Source organism: Pagrus pagrus, assembly GCF_965226575.1.
Source record: "Pagrus pagrus genome assembly, chromosome: 5".
NCBI lineage: Eukaryota > Metazoa > Chordata > Actinopteri > Spariformes > Sparidae > Pagrus > Pagrus pagrus.
In genome coordinates, this window is record NC_140189.1 from 6,803,766 (window position 1) to 6,829,477 (window position 25,712).

The window sequence follows — 25,712 nt, forward strand, 5'->3', positions numbered from 1 at the left end:
GTGTTCGGTGAACACGGCGCAGTTTTGGCTCGTCCGGCGAGATGAAAGACTGCGGCCTAGGCGGGAAAAATAAGTCCAGACATCAGTAGGCCCCCTCCTGAGTAATAGCTGCGCAGGGGAAGCCGATGCTTCCCGAAACTCGTAACTCTGGGACTCCTAAGACTGTAAGACTTGAAAAACACTGAGTTGAAAATGAGTCTGCCGCTGTATTTATCTCCTCCGGTGTCGTGGATGTGACGCGTTCAGGTGCGCACGCAGACAATGGGAGATGGGAGTTTCCAACCTGGGGGCTGTGACAAGCAGGCGCCACCTACAGGACATAAGGGTCATTGCACTTTCCTTTATTCACCAGCCTTTTATGGTGCAAGGAAAGCCGTGTTTATGCACTGAGCTGCACGCAGGCCAGTTCGATGTCAGAACCATGTGGACGGTCCCAACAACTGTATGAAGAGGTAGAGTACAGAGGGTTTATTAGAGCTGTTTGATGGAAGCAGCTGCTGGAAACTCTGAATCTGACAGGAAGGTGCTGCAGAACCAAGAACAGGAGCTAATTCAATTCAACACTGATAAGTGCAATTCATTTTTGTGCAACACATTTTCATAAATGTAGATAAATGTTGATTCACATTATACTAATGTTCTGGTCGGGATTATCAAACACAGATACTGCAGCTGCAGACGTGTATTTCTTCCTCTCAGACTGCAGCTACCTCAGATGCTTCCCTCCGCCATGAATCCCAGCAGCCCAGCAGCCGGGTCTTCACCACTGTTAAAAAGCTTGTGTGCAGGTTCTCCGCTGGTCTTTTATCGCTCCTTGTTGGACCTGGGTTAATGATGATCAGCTCTAATTCCTCCTATAAACTATTTTTACAGCTGCTGCTCTGGTCTCTGCTGACTCCCTCTGACCTGCGTTAGCAGCTTAAACACACACACACAGACACACAACACTTGTGTTAATTCCCTCCATAAAGTGTTGATGGAGTTTCTCATCAGTCCATAGAGGAGTTATACATCAGTTCTATGTACAGTTGTTCATGTCTGATGTTATCCGGCAGCAGCGTCCTCTCAGAGTAATCGAGGTCAGCAGGTGAAACCAGGCGAGATTAACGTCCTGCTGCAGATCATGATGTAAGTCACAGCTCTTTATTTTCTACTGATGGAGCTCTTTTAGATCAGTCAGAGACACTGGACCTCTCTTTACAGTAGCAACAACCCCCGCCTGATATCAAAATTAGTACAACTCTATCATTGCTGTTGTAGCTGTATATTGACTCTTACCCACCTACCTCTTCTAAGTATTAAGAAAGTGTCATAAGATAATGTTTATTTATGTCTATATTTTTTCATATTCATAAACCCTATACTAAACGACTCAAAAGATTGATTGCCAGTGAACACTACAATAAATCAAAGCATATATAACTGTTCCCTTTACCACATGACTACTGCAGGATGAGTGATGCATCATTGTGCAACCGCAGTTAGTTTAGGTTGAGGAAAAACACTGGTTTGAGTTGAAAAAAGTCACGTATGTAACTTAAGTTGCTTTGTGTGTACATACAATGAGTAAAGTCTATGTCAAAATAACACCGTTGCCCGTTGCCACGTGAATGGACCTGACTTCCTCCTTCCTTTGCTACCGTAATAGCAACCCGGTCTCCAGGATATAATGCTAACAGTTAACGTTTCTGCAAACCACAGATACGTCCAAGGTTGACATTTGTACCAAACGTGGTATATCAGGTTCACATTATAATCTTATGAGCTGACTGTCACATCTGGAGGTGGAAGGGACGGAGGCTGCGATATAACAGCCAACACACCAGTAACACCAGTGACACAACCATGATGTTTCCAACCTAAACAAGCGTAAAGTTACAACATAAAGAAATAAAGAAACGCTCACTTTGAACGTACTTATCTCTTTTCTTGATTCTGGCGATTGGGTTTGTAATATTCACTATGGCCACTAGAGGTCGCCGCCTAACAAGACACGTAAGAATGGGTGGTAAGAAGCTGCTTTTACAGTCGACCTACATGTTCGCTTTTCTGATGAGGGCGGGATGGTTATGTACCTCTTTATAATAATAGATCCCTCCAACTGTCCTGCCCGCTTTTATACAACTAGCATGAGCACAAACACACACACACACACACACACACACACATAACACACAGATGTCCTCCATGCCAGATTTTAGCTTCCTGGGGTGAAAGCTGTGTCTGCCAAAGGGTGGAGAAAGTGTTTTGGACTGACTACCCGACCGACCGACAGGTAAAGACAAAGGTGGTCCTGCAGGTCCTGTGGTGTTTGTTGCAGCCAGACAGAGAGCCAAAAAGAAAAAGAAACAGGTAAGAAACGAGGGGCAGGTGTTTGTGCCATGCTCTCCACATGAGGTTGAGTAAGTTGCTGCAGAGAACCAGAAGTTGCAGCTGCTCTGCTGCTCACGCTGGACGCTGATGAACAACGTGTCACTTTAACCTGATGTTGTATTTATGTGTCACTCCTGATACTGCAGCTCTTAAAGCTCTGACATCAGGTGGATTTGCACTCTCAGTCTGAAGATAAAGCAGGCCTCAGCTGTGCTGCTCAATAAAAAACAGAGGCAGGATAAGAATAATCAGTAAAAACTCCCGGTGCTCAGTCTATCTGCCGCTGCTGAATGAACCGCTGTAAACTGCTGATTCCACTCCGTTTCATTTTTAGTAAACACCTGCTGGTCTGTTTTTTTCCTGCACGGAGCAGCGGGAGCCGTCACATCCCGAACAGACCCTATTATTTGGCTGTTTGTACCTGCGCAGCAGACACCTGTCAGCCAGATTAATTACACCGCCATAGATGCAAGAATGGTGAAAAATGTGAAAAATGCCTCGAGCGTCCAGCAGATAGTCTGTCCGAGATGGAACAATGTGAACAAAACCCAAACGAGCAGATGCATCCTGGTAATGTGAGTCTGGATATAAACACAACATGCCCACACCTGTCAGTTAGGCTCTTTGTCATCGTATCAGTACCACAGGTGGGCTGCAGCACACTGCAGTTAGTCAGGCAGCGCTCTGAAAGCTGCTCTGATCAATACTTTTTATAATAACGGTGGATCAAATGACTGATGTGAAAGAGATGATTAGATCTGAGTACATGTCAGGAGGCAGACTCAAGGCTTTAACGGGGCACCTGGACAAGATTTTGTAGTAAGTTAACTAGCTTGACATGCTAGCATTAGCAGCTGAGGTTAAAGCAGATAAAACAGTTGTTAAAGTTTGATTTTGTGTTTTTAGTTTTTGAAAGTTGGAGAAAACTCTTCATCTCTCCTCTCACAGCCGCACACACAGTTTCAACATGTTCAGGCTCCACAGACCTGCTGTGGCTGCTCACAGTTGCTAAGATATGATTATCTTAGTTTTTCTTTTGATAGGATTTCTTGACATTAATAAAAAATATATAACAACATCAGTTTAATCCTGTCAGGGGAAATCAATAGTTTCATAAAATGCATATTCTGAGACAGATTATCCATCGATGAAATGATCCCAAACACTCTGACATATGGTGAACACGAGGCCTTCAGGGGCTCCGGGCTCCAGTCGGTAATCCAGTTTTTAAAAAACGCACATATCATCCTGAGAGTGCTTCCTGACTCACACGGTTGGATTAAACACCACCAGTTCTTCCCTCTGCCGAGGTTTACTCTAACTTCGGCTGACATGATGTTTGCTATATTGTCATGTTAAGTTGGGATTGGAGCCGTAAACGTCCTCACAGCTGCTGATGTCTTTGTCTGTTTGTTGCTGTATTCACTTTAAAACCTGGGCCTGTAGTCTTTACGCTCGGCGCGCAGGCAGAATGCAGTAATCTCTTTTTAGCAAGAGGATAATCTCTTCCAATTCAACTATAATCAGGCAGACATCTTGTCCTCTGCTGACCCAGAAGCCTCCCTCTTCTTTAGCTAAGCACTTGGATAAAATAAAAGTGAGGTGGAGGAGCGGTACCGCCGGAGACACACACATCTGATCAACAGAGCCGAGCCTGGGGCGTATCAATCGCTAAATCCCTCTGAAAGAGAGTCAAAGAAGAAAACAGCGAGGAGAGAATATCATCTGAAAAGAGGTGTGAAAACAGAGAGGGAGAAATAAAAAAAATTGTCAGGAATCTGAGCTGGCTGTGAGAAACAATGGCACTTTAATTGTTTCCTCGGGGATTTAGCGTTAGCCGTGGATTTTCGCCCAACCCCCGCCTTCATTATGATGCATTTTCCCCCCAAAACAATTCCTGGCACTTGTTGACGTGGGCACCATGCCTCCATCTCCTCCTCCTTTCTTTTCTCTTCGCCCACCACCTCTCAATCTCTCCCTCTCTCTCCTCCTCCTCCTCCCTCTCACAGCGGGCCTCGCTCGCTCGGCTTGGCACAGATGGGCGAATCGAGCAGATGTTTTATCAGGACGTTTTTTTGTGTGTTGCTCTTTTTTTTCCCCTTCCCCGTCTCTTCCCTTCTCTTCCTCACATTCGCTCATCTCTCCTGCTGCAGAATGGATTTAGGTTAGAGAGTTAATGAGGTGATTTGCATCTGTCCAAAGCTGTTTGCTGTTGATTGTTTTGAGGGAGCAGCAGAAAGAAAACGACTCTCTCCTGCCTGAAATGTACAAAACACTGCAAGTAATCTCAATTCTCAAGAAATTTAGTATTATTGAGTCATCACAACCTTGTTTTCCACGCAGAATATAAATCCTATCTGAAACTATGAAAATCTATCTTTGAAAATGAGATCGCTCAGCAGGTGTGAGGACATTTCTCAGAGTAATGGACGACAAACACCAGCAGGAGCGTCACCTCTTCAGCAGACACCACATAAACTGATCATCACATACCGACTCTGCACTCCGACCTCTTCTTCTGTATGTATATAATGTCTGCTGTGCGCTACAGGCATCAGTTTAAATGAGTTGTTCTGTGAGTGAAGACATATCTTGAATGCCAGGAAGATTTTTATATTTGTTGGTTGTCTCTGACATATCTGATCTTTAATGGAACCATTCAGACTTAAAAGCCTTGAAACTTTCCATCTTCACATTTTGGGATGTCCATGTCTTTAGTTTGTTTCTCATTTCATTCACTACTCACTCATTATAACTTGGGCTGTAAATTGAAATCAGCTGCTCCCATCAGCTATCCAGCGGCACAGCGACACCTTCGCTGTTAACCGATCATCTTGCTGCTGTCTTTTTAAACACCTGCCTTTAGTTCATTCACGCCGCTTGTTTGGGCGCGCCCTCCACCTCCACATCACCGGCCAGTCTTCACAGCTTCACCAGCTTCATCTCAGAAGAGTCAAACCATCATCACCAGTGTCTCCATGAGGGGTTTCTTCTTGCTGCTGCTGCACAGGGCAGCTGGTTCCTGATGGAAATGCAGTTGTAAAAAATAAAAAACATTAATTAGAGTTGATGTTTAACTTCCACCTTGTGCAACAAAACGGTTACTTGACAGTGCCGGGCGCTGTGGAGACGATACTGCTGTTGTAGTTTTATAAAAAGTCACCCACTTTTACACCCCCGACCCAAAATACAACTTCTGCCCACGCTACTGCCACCAACCACAATGAGAGACTGCTTCTGTCTATTTAGGAAATATCAGTGATCTCCCACACACTCTTAAAAGCTTGACAGGCGTAGTAACAGTAAGCGGGATGGGTCAATGGATTCATTGATACAGATAATAAATCAACCATTTAATGATTCTCAGAAAAAAACACCGAACAGTTTCTGGTTCCAGCTTTTCTAACAGGATTATTCGTCTTTAGTCTAAATGTTTATTGATTATTTGGGAAAATATCTGATGATTAATTCAATGGAAGTAGGTTTTCGAATGAAAGTAATTAGTTGCTGTGAGGAAAGATCATAATCCAGTCTGAAGAGTGAAGGAGCAGTGTGCTTCAGTGTTTGAGTCACAGCTGGCTGGAGGTAGATGAATGAGGAAAACTGTGAAGGTTCTTTTACACATCTGTGTGTGTGTGTGTGTGTGTGTGTGTGTGTGTGTGTGTGTGTGTGTGTGTGTGTGTTGTACATGAACATACATGTACAGAGGCTACAGTTCCTGCTCCACACATCCATCAAAGCAGCTCATCCATGACGGGGCATCTGTGAGCGGAGCTGTGGGCAGCTAATCCTTCGCTGTGCTAAATCGTATTAGCATCAGCGTTTAATTAGCTGCATGTTGTCAAATTTCTCTCCGGACTCCAACACCTGAGAGACGAACACATCACCAGACCCTCACTCACCAGCACATCTGTTATTATATCGTTTTCTTACAGGATGAAGGTTGTATATGTTTTTATCAAGAATCCCCCAAAGAGACAAAAAGAAACAGTGAATTTACGGCTTCACACGACTTTCATTTCTAGCGTGTGGTGAGGCCTCGATGTCACTGCATCATGTTTCCTGCACTGGGAGGGCACCCAGGAGGACACTACATCACACTATCTCACACACTTTGCCACCGTGTACAATAGAGAGCACTTTATCGTGTGTTGTCCATCACAGGAGTGTCCACGGAGGCCAACTGTCCATTCACTGTTTCCTCTCTGCCTCCTTAAACCAACCTGCATCAAATCTTTTAACCACGGCCACATAAACAGCATCAAACTCATTTAAGTTCATACACAAAATCAATCAAAAATCAATTGTGGTTTTTTAACAGCCAAGGCAAAATGGACCAGCTTGGCAGCAGAAGCTTTCAACTATCTGACACAAAAATACTTTATTTCTCAGAATGAAGGCAGAAATAATAATGAAGATACACAAGCACCCATCGTTACATTTGTTGAATAATCAAGGACACTTTAGGTGAGACGTCATTAAAAGGAAACTTCTACGAGACAGCACTGCGGTAGCCTGGTGAAAACCAAAGAAGAAGAAATTCATCATCACCGGGAGAATCCAGGAGATACGGTGGATTTTGAAGCTGATCTGAGCTCTAAAATCTTTGTCTTATGTTGAAAGAGCATCACACAAGTACTGTAGAGGCTGTTTTATCATGCTCCATGTTGGGCCACACCACAGTCTGAGGAGTATGTTGTTCCCACTGATCCATTTGATTTAAATCCTTCTTGAGTATCCACCCTTCAACGAAGCAGGTAACTCAAACGAGGAGGTACTGAATATTAATCACAGCGTCACAGCAGGTGAGCCACCGTACATTTCAGTCTACATGTATATCACAATTTTAGAGCCATTGTTGTGAATCTAATACTTTTGACGCTGTGGATCACCGCAGCTTCACTAGGTGAGACCCAGTTTGGATTCCCCAAAACATGAAATTGCTCCTTTAATGACAACACACTCAGATTCTCCCCCAAAACCCCAGAAAACATCATCTAACTTTTCCCTCCTTGTGGTTTCATCTGTTCACATTAAACTGAAGTCTGTCGGAGGTTTGTTCTGCTCTCCGAACAGCTTCTTCTTCCTCTTTTTCCGTCATCCGCTGCCCTCCCTCCCCAGTAATTAGACCGAGACAACATAATAAATCAATACACAAGTGCTCGTCTGGAAGCTGAGCCACTTGAGGAGCTCGGGACATTAATGCGTTCAGCAAAGAAACAGACATTACACTGTAATCAATCCTGCTACACAAATCAACTTATCCCTGCCCGTCGGGCCTTTCTTCCTCTTTTTTCCCACCTGCGTTTGATAAATCCACTTCCTGTACATTAGCGCAGGTCAATGGCTACCTCCGAGGTGTAAATGGCCGGCTAGTCTTTGGCACTTAACAGGAAGCACACTGTAAACCACATATTGAGTTTTCAATATCCAGTAATGCCACGAAAACCAGATTACAGCTGCATGGGTCCACACTGTGCCTGCAGGGACTTCTGGGACGCCACCTGTGATCGTACCTGGTGGTTTGTCACAGCCTGAGGTGGCTAAGAGGCCTCAGTGCATCACATTCAGACACATTATAGTGATATTATTACCAGCACGGTGATTTGATCCAGAAAAAGGATGAACGAGTGTCTGGAGTCAGAGCTGTGTGGCGTCTGATGGTTCAGAGGAACATCTTCCCTCAGCTGTTACTGATGTGATCTAGAAAACTGAAGAAACACTATGACAATAAAGATAAAATAGAAATGTAAGTGTAAGCAATAAAAACATACTACAAGTTTTAATCTTTACCTTCAGCCTTAAACGACAGGCTATGACTTCTTCTCCACCGTCTTGCAATTCTAACTTTTCATTAAAGACCCAGATATATGTGGCCTCTCTCACAGAAATGATTATATAAACGGTGACAGTAAACAGACCGTTAGAAAAACACTTTCTGAAACTGATCGCAGCATCATACTGAAGCGACTCCCTGTGAAACTATATGACAGCCAGGCTAATTAACTCCTTTATTCAGACTGAACACACAACACAGAAAATAGACTCATTACAGCGATTATTCGCCGTGACTCATGTATAACATGTTTCATTTTGATCAGCATAAATAAAAAAGCTGCTGCCTCCACATGACAAACTGTCTGAGTCTCAGTTTAACGTCAACATGTCATCCAGTCATGTATCTGCTGTGTAAACTACACCTGATGCAGTCAGGCTCAAGGAAAACATTTAAAAATGAAAAAAAAGACACGAAGATGAAATGATTCCTTTGTGCTCACATGAAACTAACAGACGTGTTTTCTACGACACGACTCGTCCACAGCAGCTTGTCAGTGGTCTGAAGCTTTCACACTCAAGTTAGCAATAACACGTTAGCATGCAGCGTCCGGTTAGACTTTCAAAACAAGACTTGCTGACCAACGGTTCACATATTATGACTTGTGGACTGTTATTAAAGTTGTGCAACGGTCACGGTTTGGTTTAGTCACCAGAACTACTTGGTTACGTTCAGGAACAGATCAGACTCTGGGCTGAAAGAACTACGTTCAGTCTCGTGACTGAAGTAATGTCATTCTGAGTGCTGTATCGTAGGCAACTGGGCTTTCACCTCTCACCCAAGAGGCGCTGGAGAACATGTCTGTCTTGGACATTAAAGCCAGAGGGCGAGGGGGGGGGGCTGATAACAAGCTGCTGCTGTGGCGATGGTTCGAGCGGCCCCGCCCACCCCCACCCGCTGCCCCTCACCCGCTGCCCCTCACCCACAGAGAGGCTATAGGAGGAGATCATTTTCAGCAAAGCTCCTTCATGTCTGCGAGCTCGCATCAAAGAGCTGCTGAAAGGCATTCTGGGAGAGTGAGGGGCACACACTCACACACACACACACACACACACACACACAGCATACAGGCATGTGCCAGTACAATCTGTAGGTTATGGTGTCATGTTGTCGTGGCAGCACACACACACACACACACACACACACACACACACTGTTTCAGCATTGAAAGCGCTACCTGCTGTGTTGTCACGGTCACTCTGGCTCATTGGATCCTCTCTCTCTCTCTCTGCAGGGGAGGCTCATTAGATCAGATCGTGCAGCGTTCAGTCTGTCCGTCAGCAGACTGTGACAGGCGGATCGGGCTGATCCCAGGTCTGTCAGCGACGCTGCTCCACCTCTGGACCACAACAACTGTTACCCTGCAGCTCCAGGAGCGTAGAAAACAGCTACATGTGACAAAACAAACAAAACCTGGGTTCATTAAAACTCTAACTTCTGCAACATACATTCAAAGTTACATAATTGATAACGTACAGCCACTATTTCTAAACTATGGTACATGTACCACTGGCAGTACACAAGCTCCCTCTAGTGGTACACAGAGTAACGCAAGTTACTTTAAAAATATTTTACTCTATTCAAATCCTGCAGAACTCCAAATGAAAATATTTAAACGGAAATGTAATTTAAAATAAATTTTGTTTTTCGTGTTATATTTTTGTTTCAGCAGCTACACGGTCACGTTCGTGCACATTAGGCATGTATACGTCAACAACGATTAGCCACGAGCTACTGTATTTTAAAGGTGGTCATAATGTTGGTACTTGGAGAGACAGGTGTTGTTTGAGGGTGAGGGACGATGTAAAAAGTTTTAGAAACACTGACGTACAATAGCTAAAAATAGTTCGCCCGGTGAGTGCTGGATTTGGCCCCAGTAGCCCCGCAACCCCCTGAAAGGGGGGATAAAAGCAGCAACATCCCGCGACCCCAATAGGGAAATAGCGGAAAGAAAATGAGATGAGATGAGATGAGTTAAAGTCGTGACATACAATCAATAAAAAAAGGTCTCCACGTTTTCATTTGTACAACTACAACACTTGTGAGCCTGTAATTGTACTGTATATTTAAAAAGGTATGGCTAGTTAGCATTAGCTCTCAAGCTACTTGGACAAACCAAATAATGCAGAATCTGCATATAGTTCAGTCCACTGTCACGGCTTCACCGCTCTCTGAAGACGCCTTCAATGATCACAACCCATATTTACATTTAGTTTTAGGTGGCAAGTCTTGAAAAACATTCTGAAAGGGTCGAGTTTAACCCAAAGCATTGTTGTTGCCTAAAACTTACCAAACAATGACGGAAAACTGTAAAGAAACCAGAAATAACAAGTGAATTTGTATGTTCCCAACGGGACACGGACTCTACACGTCTGCTGAGTGAGAGTCGTGTGCGCAGAAACATCCACGACAGCTCCAGGTTTGTTTTCTGACACAGTGTCTTCAGTTTTAATGATGGTCCTGGGAAAACATTAATTATGATTTGTGAGGAACAACAGCAACCCAGAGTCTGACAGAAGTTAGTGTGACAAGTTGAGCCATAGTTCCCCTCCAATATCCCTGAACGGAGGACAAACCCTTTTGATTTAGATGACAAAATGACTCCAGCTTCTGGCACCACCCCTCACATCCCTGCTTCACTAGGTGGCTCAGAACAGCAAAGTACTTATTCCATTTTTGATCAATCAATAGATTTCTGTTTTCTGGTGTGTAATGAGCCTTACAGACTCACTGTTAGGGCGGTTGTACTTGTTAAAAACTGCAGAATCGTTCCAGCAGGATGCCAGGAGTCAAAGTTCACCGAGATCCCTCAGAAAACTCACAACTAAAGTTCAGCTGAGTAAAACTTTAAACTCCAGTGATGCATCGGTTGTTATTTTCTCGCAGCAGCAGATCCTACTGACTGTGTGTATAATTATGAAAGGAAGTCAGTCTGTACTAACAGAGATTTAAAGCTAATGAGAAGACAAATGGAGCGGAGGTGAATTTTTTTTCCCTCCGAGCATAATCAAAACATGCAGGAATGTCGACTCATTACCCACATATAATTACCAAGTCAGACTTATGTGTAATGGGAAACTTTGGTGAGGTTTTTTTTGTTTCTTTTAACCATATTCACCATCCATTTGATTTCACATTCAGAATGATTACCCTTTTTTCTCTTTCTGCTCTGAATTGTATTCTGCCATTAGTCTAATAATACATAATTGCATTTTAAAGAGGTGATAGATTATAAATCCGTATAATGAGGACTGCCACCTCATTTATGGCATAAATCTCTGTCGGCATAATGTGTGTCCTTAATAATGCTTGTTCACAGCCTGCCGAATTAATTAAAATCAATTGAACCTGTCGTATAAATCAAGATAATAAATTATTACATTATATTGTGTCGCTTCATGTCGACGAAAGCGGCTATTTTTCAAGTGTTTGTGACCACAGAGGTGGACGAGGTGATGAACACAGGATGAAGGGAAAGGTGAGAGATTGTAGAATGAGACACTTGAACATATTTCCCATGATTCAAAGTGAAAGCAATACAGTTGTGAGGTGGTGGTGGGGGGGGGGGGGGTTACAATCAGGGATCTAGAAGTAAAAGACTGGTTCGTTTATTTCATATCAGAAGGACATGAAACTTTCCTGGTTCACTTGGGCTTCATGTTGCCCGCTCTGAATTTGCATAAAGTTGAAATTTGGCTACAAATCAGCGTCTCGTGCGACTCACCGCCTCCTGAAACTCCTGAATAACTATAAAAACTGAACACTGGCGGTTTAAAATGAGGACAGATTCTGCAGGTGCATGACTTTATTCTCCTGATTTCGCTGAACTCTTTGTGCAACATAAGAGAAAGTTTCCAAGTCGCCATGTTGGTACTGTTGGAAATTGTGAAGCAGTGGCTCATGAGTGGCATTCGTCAAATCAGGTGCGTTGGGCCGCTGACCAGGCTGCTGTATCTGACACGTTGGAAGTGCCAACATGCTGCTTCTTCTGTTGGTCCACAGCTGAGTCCACCCTGTAGCATCTGCAACTTTCTATCTTTGAGGTTGAATGCGTGGACGCCTGCGTGTACCTGGTTGCAGGTTGACTATGTATCTATTCTGAATATTTTAAAGCATTCCTATACCATTTTTTTTGCATTTTGATACATCTGTGCTAGCTGCATTATTTTATTCTCCTGCTCTCTGAACATCCAACATCCACCCTGATCGCCTCCCTACGACTCTGCAGTGGCAGATAACTGTACTGTACACTCTCACAAAAAGTTGCTCTGCATATAATCCTGTCAGCGTATTTGGACAAAACATTAAAAAGTGGCAGCATGTAGAATTCATGGATTGTGTTGACCTGAACTAAAGTGATGGAGGAAGATGATGATTGGACACAACGCTCCTGGAAACAGCTCTGAAGTGTTTGATGATGTGCATGTTCTGCATCGTTTCTGTCGAGGCGGCATGACGTATAAAACTGGATGACGTCCAACACGCTCGAACACAATTCATGGCTGTGGCAGAGTCCGGGCGGCCGGTGGTGAGTCGGCATGTCTGCAGCCTGAGCTTCATTATTTGATTCCAGCCTTTCATTTAATCAGCACTAAAATCCATCTCCAGAGAATAAAAATCAGCTTACGGCTAATTTCTTGTTTGTGCACTGTCTCTATATTATAAATAAGCTTTACAGTGTTAGTATGAGATATGTTTCCCATCTGTGATACAGTTTGGTCTTGTTTATCGTGAGGCTCCTCTTTCAGGGATTAAAGATGGCGTCTGCTCTCAGTCTCCAGTGAGTGATGTAGTTTATTGAAGCTCCTGTGCTGGAAATTTGAACGGCATTCTGGGAAACAAGTCAGCAAAACCTCCTTCTACACCTGCACGTACACACTCAAACACACACACTCACTCACGTACAGGCCCTGCAGGCCTAATAGGCTTGGAGCAATATTAACATGTGTGTTTTGGGATCTTAATTACTCGTCGGTGTGTGAGGACGAGCGATTTATAACGAGCTCCCGGCAGCTCCGCTTACCTTGGTGAGGTTTCACTAAATTGGACGATTACTCACTCGGGCGGGTAAACATGACACGCAATAATTGGCGCTTGCAGATTTTACTTATTAGTATGACGTATCGATCTGTCTGGCCCGCGCACGACTGAAATCTATAACCGCTGTTTCCTGTTTATTATCTGCAACGAAAGGTCAGACAGAGGGAGGCTGAATGCTGCAGGTCAAGACGGATTTTTTATTTGAGAACATGACCGAGAGCACTGGTTTATCTCCGGTCCAGGCCCTTTAGCTCCTAATCTTTGTGTTACAGCAGACAATATTTTAGATGATGATGAGATTCCATCTGTTCGTCAACAGTTCGAGAAAGGCCTGTTAGCTCCATCGACATGTCAGTAGTTCATCTTGAGTTCGTGTTTCTGTTTATCATGAGAGATTTAAACCTGACCACAGTCACAGTTACATTTAATTTAGGATGATTCCAGTCTTCAACCTCACACTTGTGTAAAAGTAAGACTATCTGTTAAATTACTTTGGTAGAAGTTAAAGTTATATCGGATACTTTAAAACTTTTACTCAAGTACTTAAGCATCAAAAGTACAAGTAACATTCAATTAGACAGTTTTACCTGTATGTAAATGTTGTATCATTTGGGTCAACTGATTATCGGCATGGCCCGCCATCAGATCCAATATTCACTTCATCATGATTCTGATCGGATCAGTGTTTTATTTTATGTTGTTTTTGTCTGATTAAATAAGTTAATATAATAATACACTCATTTGGCAATCTGCAATTTGAATAAGTTATTGAATAAATGTAGTGGAGTGGAAGAAAAAAGTAGCAGGAAACATAAATACTCAAGTAAAGTATCCCAAGTTGTAGTAGAGTAGAGAAAAAGATCCGCACTAACTGATAAAAACTCATCATATAAAAATGTATTCAAACTGCTGTTTGCAGATTTTGTAATATTATGTTAATAATGGAAATAAAAACTAAATTCTCAAAAATATTGCGACTCCTTGTAGGACTTGAACGCTCCAGTGGCCCTCCTATGAGGTGATAACACTGGCAGTGGCCCCGAGCTAACTTGGGTTAGAGACCTCTGGTGTATTGTTAAGTGTAGCAGGAAGCTCAGCGGAGGTGACGTTGAAGCCGTGTGACCGTGATACCTCCAGAGATTTAAAATCAAAACACCTCATCCCTGCAGCTCAACCTCAGCAAATGATGAGTGTTGATCATTATTTCAACTCTCTACTCATGTTTGTTACATTTCAAAATAAGACTGCAGCTGGCTAATATCGTGTTAGCTTGGATCAGTAAAACCACGTGTGAAGAGCCATTCCCAGGTGAGACGTCACAGCAGCTGCTCCTCACACTTCAGATATGGACTCAGGCTGATCTCCTCCTGCTCTTTGTTTTGACAGGTAGACTGATATCCCTGCTGCACCTGATCACCGGAGAAACCATCACAGAGGAGGAAGCAGCTTTTTTTCCCTTCTCTCTGCTCTTCTTCAGCTGCTCCGGCTGTGAGAGATGAATGAAGGGGAAGGAAGGGAGCTGTGGCGAGAGTCGGGACAGGTGGCAGCGCCGGTTAAATGTTAAATGATGAAGAGTGGGGCCGTGCTCGAGCAGCAGGGACGGCTCACCTGTCACGGCCCCCGCCGCCCCCGCCGGCGTCCCCAGAAACGCCAAAAGGACCGCCGGACAGGCTGATTCATGACCCGGCTGGCAGGAGGCTCTCAAAACAATTTAAGGATAAAGTATCGTCATTTTTAAATCCCCTGCCGCTCTCTGCCCGTTTAACGTCTGACACCACATTTTTTTTCTCCTCCTGCTCACCTCCGCTCTTCTTCTGTGGTTAAAGAGATCCTGCAGTGAGCAGATCATCCTGTCAGAGCGGGAAGTGGATCAGGAAGCATGGGGCCGTTTGTCTTCACACAGGTTGACAGGCTTTGTTAACTGGTATTCAAACAAGTGCAGTTAATGATGGCTGATGCTGATGATGTTTTCTCAGAAATGACAAATATGACACTCACTACATTTATTTTCATGGTGAATCTGTTCATCAGAAATCAACAAAAATCGATTTAAAATGACTTCAAAATGGAGAAAAGTTTAGTTTTAATGATAGAAGATGATCTCTTTTTTCGGAGAAATGCACAATAGAAACACTGGAAAGACTAATTCCTCCAGAGAGGCAGATGGGTTTTATCTTTGCTGGTATTGTTGCTTACGGGTTAACAAAGTCCAGCACTTTGGTCCAGACTGAACCTTTTCCACACCATGAAGTTTTATTACAGACATTCATTCATTCACATGGTGAGGCAACCCTTGTCGTCATGATTAAAATAAGAATGACTCGGTTAATGTGAAGGAATGATCATGTTTTTTGGTAAACGTTGAACATGAAGTGAATAACACATCCTCTCAGACCTCCTCCCTCTGTGGACTTTAACCTGCAACAGTCATGGTTCGAGTTAGGAAAACATCATGTTTTGTCTCGAGATACCGGTTCTGCTCGCCAAAAACACGGCAAAAAATTGCTCCGGACGTCTCGTTAACCACACCTTATTTTAGGCATTTAATTTACAACCCATTCAAAAAACACATGAATTTGGAAACCATTAATCCTGTTGGACTTCCTTCCTTCCTTCCTGGTGGAAACAGGAGGAGGGAAGGAAACATGAGCTGATCTGACAGGAGTGAGGGCAACTCAACCAGCTGACATCCAAACCACCAGGAGGAGGAGGAGGAGGAGGCTGAGGCCTCCAGCATCCACAGGACAGAGAGTCATTAATTTCAGCAGAGTTCCTCGAGGCTAACTATTTGCTTACAGACACACAGAGGACGCACATACAGTATATACCTCACACACACACACACCTGAGGCAGGGGCAGAATATCAATGGTGTGTGAAACACACACCTTGGATCAGTTTAGCTCTCAGCGAAAAACAAGCCGCCGGCTGGTTGTGAACAAGCATTCAAGCTGGTGTCAGCGAGGTCGACCTGCAGGAACAAACCGACCAACACGTCTCCCCCGGCACCGGCACCGCCATCGATCCAGAACACATCATCAACGGGCTGATGGCTCGCCGGAGGTCGAACCCGCCTCCGATTCACAGTCAGATTTAAGAAAAAAAACTTTACTCTGAGCCGAACAGAAGACCTGCAGACACATCATGGCTGATTTATGATTTATTTTACTGGATGATGTATGTTTTTATGGATATGTTTACAGCTACAGGCCGTGAAGTGTGCTGTGAATATCCAGGAGCCTCTGACTTTGCCTTCAGCTCCAGCATCAGGTCAGGATGTACACCTGACCAACACTTTCATCCTCGACCCAATGATACTTTCAGCTCAACTACTGGAAAGTCTTGAAGAAATCCATCCAGAAGTTGTACAGGGGACACCAGAGGGGCTTTCTTTTCAGAGATGTATCCTGATGGAAAGGCAAAGTCAAACTAGAGCCTCCAGGGTTTGTTCCAGAACTGGAAAAGGTCTACATCTTTATAACGCAAAAGACGAACGATGCAGCTCTGCAACGTGACCTTCTTCAACACTCCGTGTACAGTTTACACAAAGACAGGACATTTGTTAACAGTGCAGTCGGATAAAATGTTGGCAGCCAACATTTCTACAAACAACCAATCCGCTCAGACTTGTACGTGTCATAGGCTGCATTTCTATACATTGTTCCCATATCACATTTACGTTACATGTTGGTTAACAGACTTTCATATGAGGAGGTGGAGGGAATGCTGGTGGAGTTACGACACAGTGACCTCTGGATATTTTTAACCTGTTATCAACAGGAAACATTCGTAGTTATCTTGTGATGTCGCAGTAATTAACTTGTGATGTTGAAATAATTGGACAAAGGCTGAGACATTTGGACCTTTTCTGACACTTTATATACAAATTGATTAAAAGAGACACAATCAGCAGGTTAGTCAATGATGGATCGGTCGTTACAGCTCCAAGTTTTAATTTAATTAATGGTGATGACGGACTTGTGGCAAACACCTCACCTCAATTTTACAATAAGATTAAAGTAATTTAAGACTGAATGGAAATTTATGTGATTGGAAGAAGAAGAAGAAGAAGAAGAAGAAGAGGAAGAATAGGAAGAAGTAGAGGAACAATAGGAAGAAGAAGAGGAAGAAGAAGGAGAGGAGCAGGAAGAAGAGGAAGAATAGGAAGAAGAAGAGGAAGAAGAAGGAGAGGAGCAGGAAGAAGAGGAAGAATAGGAAGAAGAAGATGAAGAAGAAGAAGAGGAAGAATAGGAAGAAGTAGAGGAAGAATAGGAAGAAGAAGAGGAAGAAGAAGAAGAGGAGGAGGAAGAAGAGGACGAATAGGAAGAAGAAGAGGAAGAAGAAGAAGAGGAGGAGGAAGAAGAGGACGAATAGGAAGAAGAAGAGGAAGAAGAAGAAGAAAGGGGAAGAGCAGGAAGAAGAAGAGGAAGAAGAAGAAGAGGAGGAGGAAGAGGAAGACTAGGAAGAAAAGGGGAGGAGGAAAAAGAAAAAGAAGAAGAAGAGGAGGAAGAAGAGGAAGAACAAGAAGAAGAGGAAGAAGAAGAAGAGGAGGAAGAAGAAGAAGAAGAGGAGGAGGAAGAAGAGGAAGAAGAAGGAGAGGAGCAGGAAGAAGAGGAAGAAGAAGAAGAAGAGGAAGAATAGGAAGAAGAAGAGGAAGAAGAAGGAGAGGAGCCCGAAGAAGAGGAAGAATAGGAAGAAGAAGAGGAAGAAGAAGAAGAAGAAGAGGAAGAATAGGAAGAAGTAGAGGAAGAATAGGAAGAAGAAGAGGAAGAAGAAGAAGAGGAGGAGGAAGAAGAGGACAAATAGGAAGAAGAAGAGGAAGAAGAAGAAGAAAGGGGAAGACCCGGAAGAAGAAGAGGAAGAAGAAGAAGAGGAGGAGGAAGAGGAAGACTAGGAAGAAGAAGAGGAGGAGGAAAAAGAAAAAGAAGAAGAAGAGGAGGAAGAAGAGGAAGAAAAAGAAGAAGAGGAAGAGGAAGAAGAAGAAGAGGAGGAAGAAGAAGAAGAAGAAGAGGAGGAGGAAGAAGAGGAAAAAGAAGAAGAAGAGGAGGAAGAAGAAGAAGAAGAGGAGGAGGAAGAAGAGGAAAAAGAAGAAGAAGAGGAGGAAGAAGAGGAAGAAGAAGAAGAGGAGGAAGAAGAAGAAGAGGAGGAGGAAGAACAGGAAAAAGAAGAAGAAGAGGAGGAAGAAGAAGAAGAGGAGGAGGAAGAGGAAGAATAGGAAGAAGAAGAGGAAGAAGAAGAGGGAGAAGAAGAAGAAGAGGAGGAGGAAGAAAAAGAAGAAGAGGAGCGTCTCATGCCTGGTCTGGGGGGGTGAGGTGTTGGGGGTCTCTGCCTGTTGTGATTGACAGGCGGTGAGATCGAGAGCAGGGAGTCAGCCGGATAGATTCTCCAGATTCCTTAAATTGGCAATTAGCTTTAATGAGCACTTTAATTTTAATGAGAGGCTCGCAGATCTCTTAGTTCATTTGGTTCGTTTCATGGGTGACCCCCCTCTAAAACCCCGGCCCCCTCCCCACCCATGGTAAATGGACTGCATTTACTCAATATAGAACTTGCACCCGTTCGGTCCTGTCCAGGCCTGTGCATCGGGAGAAACTTGGGGTCCAGTGACCACCATCATGGCGTGCCTCCCTCCTTCTCCTTCCTCGCCCCTCTCCAACATGGAGGCCTGTCTGTTCCACTCGGACAGACTGACGAGAAGAGGCTCGTTGGCAAACGCTCTCCAACAGTTCACTGACCTTCCACCCAATCCAGGCTGATTTGTTCCACACACACACATCACCACCGCCACCCTCATCCCCACGGCAAGCTCCCTCCTTCTTTAATATTTTTAATTTATTTTATTTTTTTCCTCTGGAATGTCAATCCATCTTATTCTAATGAAGCTCTGATTCGGCTGCGTCCAGAAGCATCCGAGCGGTAACGGTCCTCCGCCCACAGCCACGGCCTCAATTAGATTATCTGTGGACACAGGGAGGAATGGAGGGATGGAGTAAAGGGAGGAGGGGGGAGGGTGGTGGTGGAGTAAGGGAATACGATCGGCCTGATGGTGGAGGTTTGATTTAAATTGTGTTAATGGTTTTAATCCCTCCGAGTGTAGCGTGGACAGCGTGGAGCCGGCCACAGGAATCAGCTGGAGCAGAAACCTCGGCTCTGTGCCGGCTGAACCTCGGCCTTGTTAACGTCACACACAGATCCTGGATCGTGAGGGACATGAAGTCCAACTGTCTTCTGTTGGTTCGGTCCTGCACATGGATTTATTGACAGGAAGGAAACTGTGGCTTTAATCAGTTCATACATCACGTACTGTATGTAGTTCACATGCTCGTCTAATCCCCACTCGAGTTGACTTCTTGCATCTGTGTGGGAGTAAAAAGTGAGAGCCCTTAATCACGGCATTGCAATTAACGCAGTCAGAAGTGGGGAAATGTCCCCGCTGGGAGGGAGGATTACAAGTGTTTAGCTTTACATTAAAACTGCTCCTCTCTGATAACCACGACTGGGCTCTTTCCACTTTATGCTAGTTTCTTTGCTTCAACGTAACAAAACTTTAGCCAAACAGTCACAGATCAGAACAACATGTAACTCTTTGATGATGTTGTTTCAGAACGACCTGACAGTGTGTCGTTGTCCACTTTTCGAGAACTTTGAGATCTCCACTAGAATTTAAATAAATGTTTGAGTTTGGATACAATTGGCTGGACAGCCAGAGTTTATAATGACTGACCCAGTGTTTCCAGACGGGGTACTGGTTCCACTGCAGACGTCAGTGATTTAAATGAGCCTGGTGTTTGTGGTCATTGGAGGCCGTTACCCAGCTGAAATAAACAACCAAGCCAATCAGATCTTTGTGTGCCAGAGTCAGAAAATGGTTACAAAAATAACAAGAATGGCAGCTGTGCCAGTTGTTGTTAGTCACCCTACTTCTGCCTCTAGAGGTCTCTCTCAAAACAAAAGATGTCTGCAGAGTTTTTGTGTTGAGGAGGATCCAGATCTTCGGGAGGAATAAACACCTCATCACCTCATAAACCACTGTTTATAGACATTAAATGCAGAAATAATAAAGAAGTAATAAAGCGACAGTCTAGTGGGTCATGACCAGTGGTGGACAGTAACGAAGTAAATTTACTTGAGTACTGTACTTAAGTACAGTTTTTGAGTATCTGTACTTTACTTGAGTATTATTTTGGGGGAATACTTTTACTTTCACTCCACTACATTTGAAGGACAAATATTGTACTTTTTACTCCACTACATTTCTATTAATGCTCTCGTTACTCGCTACTTTTGATCTTACGTCAGCTGATGATTCAGAGAAAATAAACTGTTTCTGCTGATTCGCGTATGGTTTGTCTTAGTCGTATTGCCGTACCTGTACTACGTCATGAGCACCCGTGGCCTTATCTCAAACCCATGTTTGAGATTTTTGTCACAAAAACTGATTCGTTTCAGTTTAAATGTCTGTTGTGCTTACCGCGGACCAATTATATCACGGACTACAAAGACTCGTCTTCCAACCTGAAAAAGCACGTTGCGGTATGTAAAGTAGCTACTAACGTTAGCTAGCTTAATGTTTGTGAAAGAGAGAGTGTGTGTGTGTGTATGTGTGTGTGAGAGAGAGAGAGAGAGAGAGAGAGAGAGAGTGGGTGTGCACGCGTTAGTGAGGTGCGGCTGTCTTTGATGTGGGTTATCCGGCTCATTTTTGGCTGTGATGTATGATATAAGTAAAGTAAACTAGCCAATAAGTTGTTTATCTGTAAATGTCAATATAAGTTCTTGTAGTGCCTGCATCTACATCTTTTTATGTAGAGAAAGCATGGATGTCAGATGCAAAAATATACTGAACTGACCGCAGCTGTCTGCAATATATTTCATGTGTTGATGAATGCAGCTGAGTCTGTGTTCTGAGGCTTCTTGCCTTTATTTGCTTATTTTTGAGCTATAAACACGTCTGTAGCAGAATCACATCAGTGTATTGTATAATGACATTAAGCTACTTTCCTTTCCTGTATTTCCTGAGATATTTTTTAAATACTTTTACTTAAGTAATTTTTTAAACAAATACTTTAGTACTTTTACTTAAGTAATATTTTGACTAAGCTACTTTTACTTGTATTGGAGTAATATTTGACGAGGAGTATCTGTACTTTTACTCAAGTAGTGAAGTTGTGTACTCTGTCCACCTCTGGTCATGACCAGATTAACTTGCGAGGGGATGGACGACGACGACATCTGAGTGAAGAAGAGAGCCGTCGATCATCTCGTGTTCAGCCTAACGATGTCCGTCTCAAATAGAAAACCGTCTCCAGACTGCAGCAGAAAGAGAAAGTGTTCCCATCATGATTTTTCTGAGCCCCGGCTGTTTTCCTGCATCACACCATCAGTATGAAACAGCATCCAGCCTCCGACACAACACCAAGACATAAACACATTAGTATACTGCTGCATATTGTAATGTGTGCCTGACATTTCCTCCCAATTATTCACTAATGCTGCATCCACAGCACAATGTCTCTGCATTTATCACTGGAAATTGATGCAATTTATATTCATCTAGCACAATGACACAATACCACAGTATGGGAATGGATTCTCTACTTCAATGGAAACCACCGAGTGTGAATGGAAATGGTGAGATAAGATATTTAACAGGCAGCGGCGGCTGAAGCCGGAGCAGAGGACAGGAGCTGAAGATTTAAAGGCTTTCAGGACAAATCCACACAGGATTTCTCTTTACTCTTTTACATTTTCCTGCCTTTAATTGTGTTATTTCCCCTGTATTCTTAAAAAACACACATCAGCAGATCCTCAGGGGTGAAATAATGAGACATAATTCACAAGACACAACAAAATATGAAAGATTCAAGCCAAACACCATATTTTTCTCATCAACTGTAAACACTGAGCATCGACGGATTTTCAGACAACGGCCCTCTGAGCACAAACACATTAAACATCCTCTCATACCTGTCAGCAAGGTGAAAGAGGAGGAATGTTTCAGAAGAGCAAACAAGATAAACAAAAAAAACACATATATTTGGATTTAGTATCAGGAGAAAGTGTTAAAATCAAGACGTCTCTCCTTCTCACTGAGCTCTGAGACTCTTGAAAGAGAAATGTTAATAACAGATGCTGAGGTGTTTAGAGACCACTGGAACCATAAGTAGTTTGGAAACAAGAAATAAAACTACAAGTAAACTGTGATGGATGTTTTTAACAGACAGTCTGGGTGACAATGTTTTCTCAAGTAAGGATGTGACCAGGAGGAGAGTCAAGTGAATCGCTAACACCAGCAGCGTCGTTTTCTTTTGTTCCTGGCTTCCTTGCAGCTCCTGTATCGTTAGCTGTTCTAATTTGAAATAGAGGCCCTGATCTGAGTGCTATGATCATCCGAGTTGGTCAAATAGATGTTTGAAAATGTACATTTCTTAAGGTTCAACTTTTTAATTTTATGTTGTGACAACACTGTCCTTGGTCTGGTTAGGTTTAGACACAAGAACCCCTTCGTCAGGATTAGGAAAAGATCATGTTTTGGCTTAAAATACCTGCTTCTGTTGCCACAAACACAGCTGGAAAATGTTCCGACATTTGGTCAGAAACGTCCGTCATCTCTGGCTCAGCAGCCGTCTCGCCTTTTTTCTATGACATCACCATCCACTCCACCTTCTGACATGAAAGTACAGCTCGTATACATGTCTTTTGCAGTGGTTGTTCCACTGTTACCTGGGGATAGTGACCGAGGAAAACAAATCCTGTTCATGGTTTGGTTGCGCAATGACACACATGCTTCCTTCACGCCATAATCCAGCCTTCATTTTTCCAGTTGCACAGTGAAAGCAATGCTGACGTATATTAAACCAAACGAAGCACAGATGGTGTCGGGATTTTTTTTAGCCACCACACTGTGACTCAGCTTTTACTTAATAAAGATGAGTTGAAGCTTAAAAGTTGTCTCTTTCCATTTTAGGCGAAACCTTCCTCTGGTGCTGCGTTGAGGCCAAACATGTAGAAGCGTTGCCTCGATTCACAGGCTGAACTCTGTGAGACACAGTCCGGTCATGTCTTTGTTCAGTGCTGCTCTAAACTAAACCACTGCTGCTGGAATTTGAACCAGAAAAAACTCTCATTAAATCACAATCAATGACTGACCTCAAGGTTGTGTTTTATTATATAAGGTTGTATGTGATATTGCTAACAGCGTGAACTCTCACTGGTGACCATGTTACACTGAAAACAAATTCCACCCACCAGGGTCACATGGTCGCTGAAGAAAAATGGAGAAAAGTCAAAGATATATTGTATTTATGCTGTGTGTGTATAGAAGTACTGACCATATGCTGTTTAATGTGGACTGAATAATATCTTCAGCCAGTGTGCTGGAGGATTTCCTGAGCGCTGTCATAATCAAAGCAGGGGGGATTTGTTCTGCTCCGGCGTATCAGGCCTCGGCAGAGAGAAGAGGAAGAGAGAAGAAAGAGAGCTCTAAATACAGTGTTTGACTGCGACACTGCTGCCGCTCTGACATCCCAGCCCCCAGATAAATTTGCAAAGTGTGTTTCCATCAAACATGACCCCGCTGCTCGCCAATTATCTCTCCAGGACTGCATCATTTCAGCGGACGGGGTCGACCCCGTCTGTCAGCCGCTGTCTGTCCTCCCGGCTGATGGGGGCAGGGAGGATGTAAAAGCATGTCTCCATCGGCAAATAATCACTCCCAGAAAGCATGCAATCTGCAGGGTCGGAGGTCGCCGCTTCCATAAACAGACGCCGCCTGGCTGTCAGAGGCGGACCTCGGTCACCTGCGCCTCCAAAGGGATAAAAGCCTCTTTTTTCCTTCTCTCGCTGGAGCCGTTCTTTCCTGCCAGGTGGAGGCAGGTGGTGGAGAGCTCGGTGTTTCAGCGCCGCCGCAGGCTTGACCTCATCGCACTTTTCACCAGGAGCAAATCTGTGTCTGTCACCGTCGCCTGAGGTGGCTCGCAGACCGAACAGGTTTCACCAACAAATACCTCGACCCCGAGGGTTAGATGATAAATGATCCTTTAAATTACATGTTTAGAAAACTGCAAAACAACAGTGTGGAGCCCTTCAGGCAGCCTCCTGGACGATACAGCTCACAACACAACTCAGAGTACAGAAGGAGGAACATACAGATTCAGAGATACTGTACTGCAGGGCCTTGAAGGATATGCTCACCAAAGACTGTAAACTCAGTCATCACCTCCTCCCTCCATGCTGATATAAAGTCAGGTGAAGTCTCATAGTCCAGCAAACATTTCTGGAGCTTCACAGTAAAACAGAGTTGCAGCATTCTGCTAAACAACTGAAGCAGCTGGAGACTTGATTTAAAACATCAGATGTCTCCATACAGCTCGGAAAGAGTTTCAAAAACTGCTCTTAATCCTTATTCACAGATTGTGTTCTGTGCTTTTATGTGGATTTATGTAACCTTATTAATATTTTATGTACTTTAATCTGAACACACTGAATGAAGAGATACTCTCAGTGAGTCAGACTGGGGTTTTTTTCAACATTCGCCTGTTAATAGGATTATTAATTGAGCACCAAATGAGACTGTTAAAACTGGTGATATGAGCTTTTGTTGCGTTCGGTTGCACTGAAATGTGCAGACTGGCCTCACTGGTACGAGCTGCTTTTGCATCATCACAAAAGCGCGAGCCTCGAGCGAACACTTTCAGAGCGCTAATTATGGGCCGCCAGAGCAAACAAAAGTACAAGCCGAGAACAGAAAGAGGATCAAAGAGCTTATTTACTGAGGAGTCAGCAGGCTTCAACAGTCTGACTGGAGGTAAGAAGATCAACAGCGCGCTGGAAGTCACGCAGCTCATCTGATGTGGCGCTGACTCGAGTGGGTAAGTACTGGTTCACGGCCGTACCATTATCCTGCTGAGGGGCCGCTGGGTGATTATAGCCTGTTGCCCCAGCCGCTGGCTGTCGAGCCTCGTTAATACAGCTCTGAAGGTGGGCTAATTGGTGCTTAATTACTGTAGTCGGCCCACCAACAGTCAGCGCGAACAGCTGCACCCAGCGAAGAAACAAAGAGGAGGAAGAAAAAAACCGGAGGGATGAATTAGCAACCAGAGACAGCGAGCCATTCAAAGAGCGTTTGTTCTGTAATTGTGAGAGGAAGCAGGAGGAGGGCGAACACGCTACGGCAACTCGTTGGGACAAATTGTGATGACGTGAATTATAGATTTCAACAAGCTCTCTCTGCTCCCTGCCTTCAGAAAGAGTATCGCTCATGAAATGTTAAGAGGACAGATGGCAACAAACACAGCACATGGCAGACAGGAGGGAGCGCCGGCTCGTGGACCTCGCTGCTTCGTCTCTACGTACGTACAATAACAGAGCGAGGGGAGATTAGAGCGGCCCTGAACATCCACAGATAAGACCTGTGGACCGCCAAAGAGGACGCCATCTCATTCCTCTCCCTCTCTGATTACTGCACT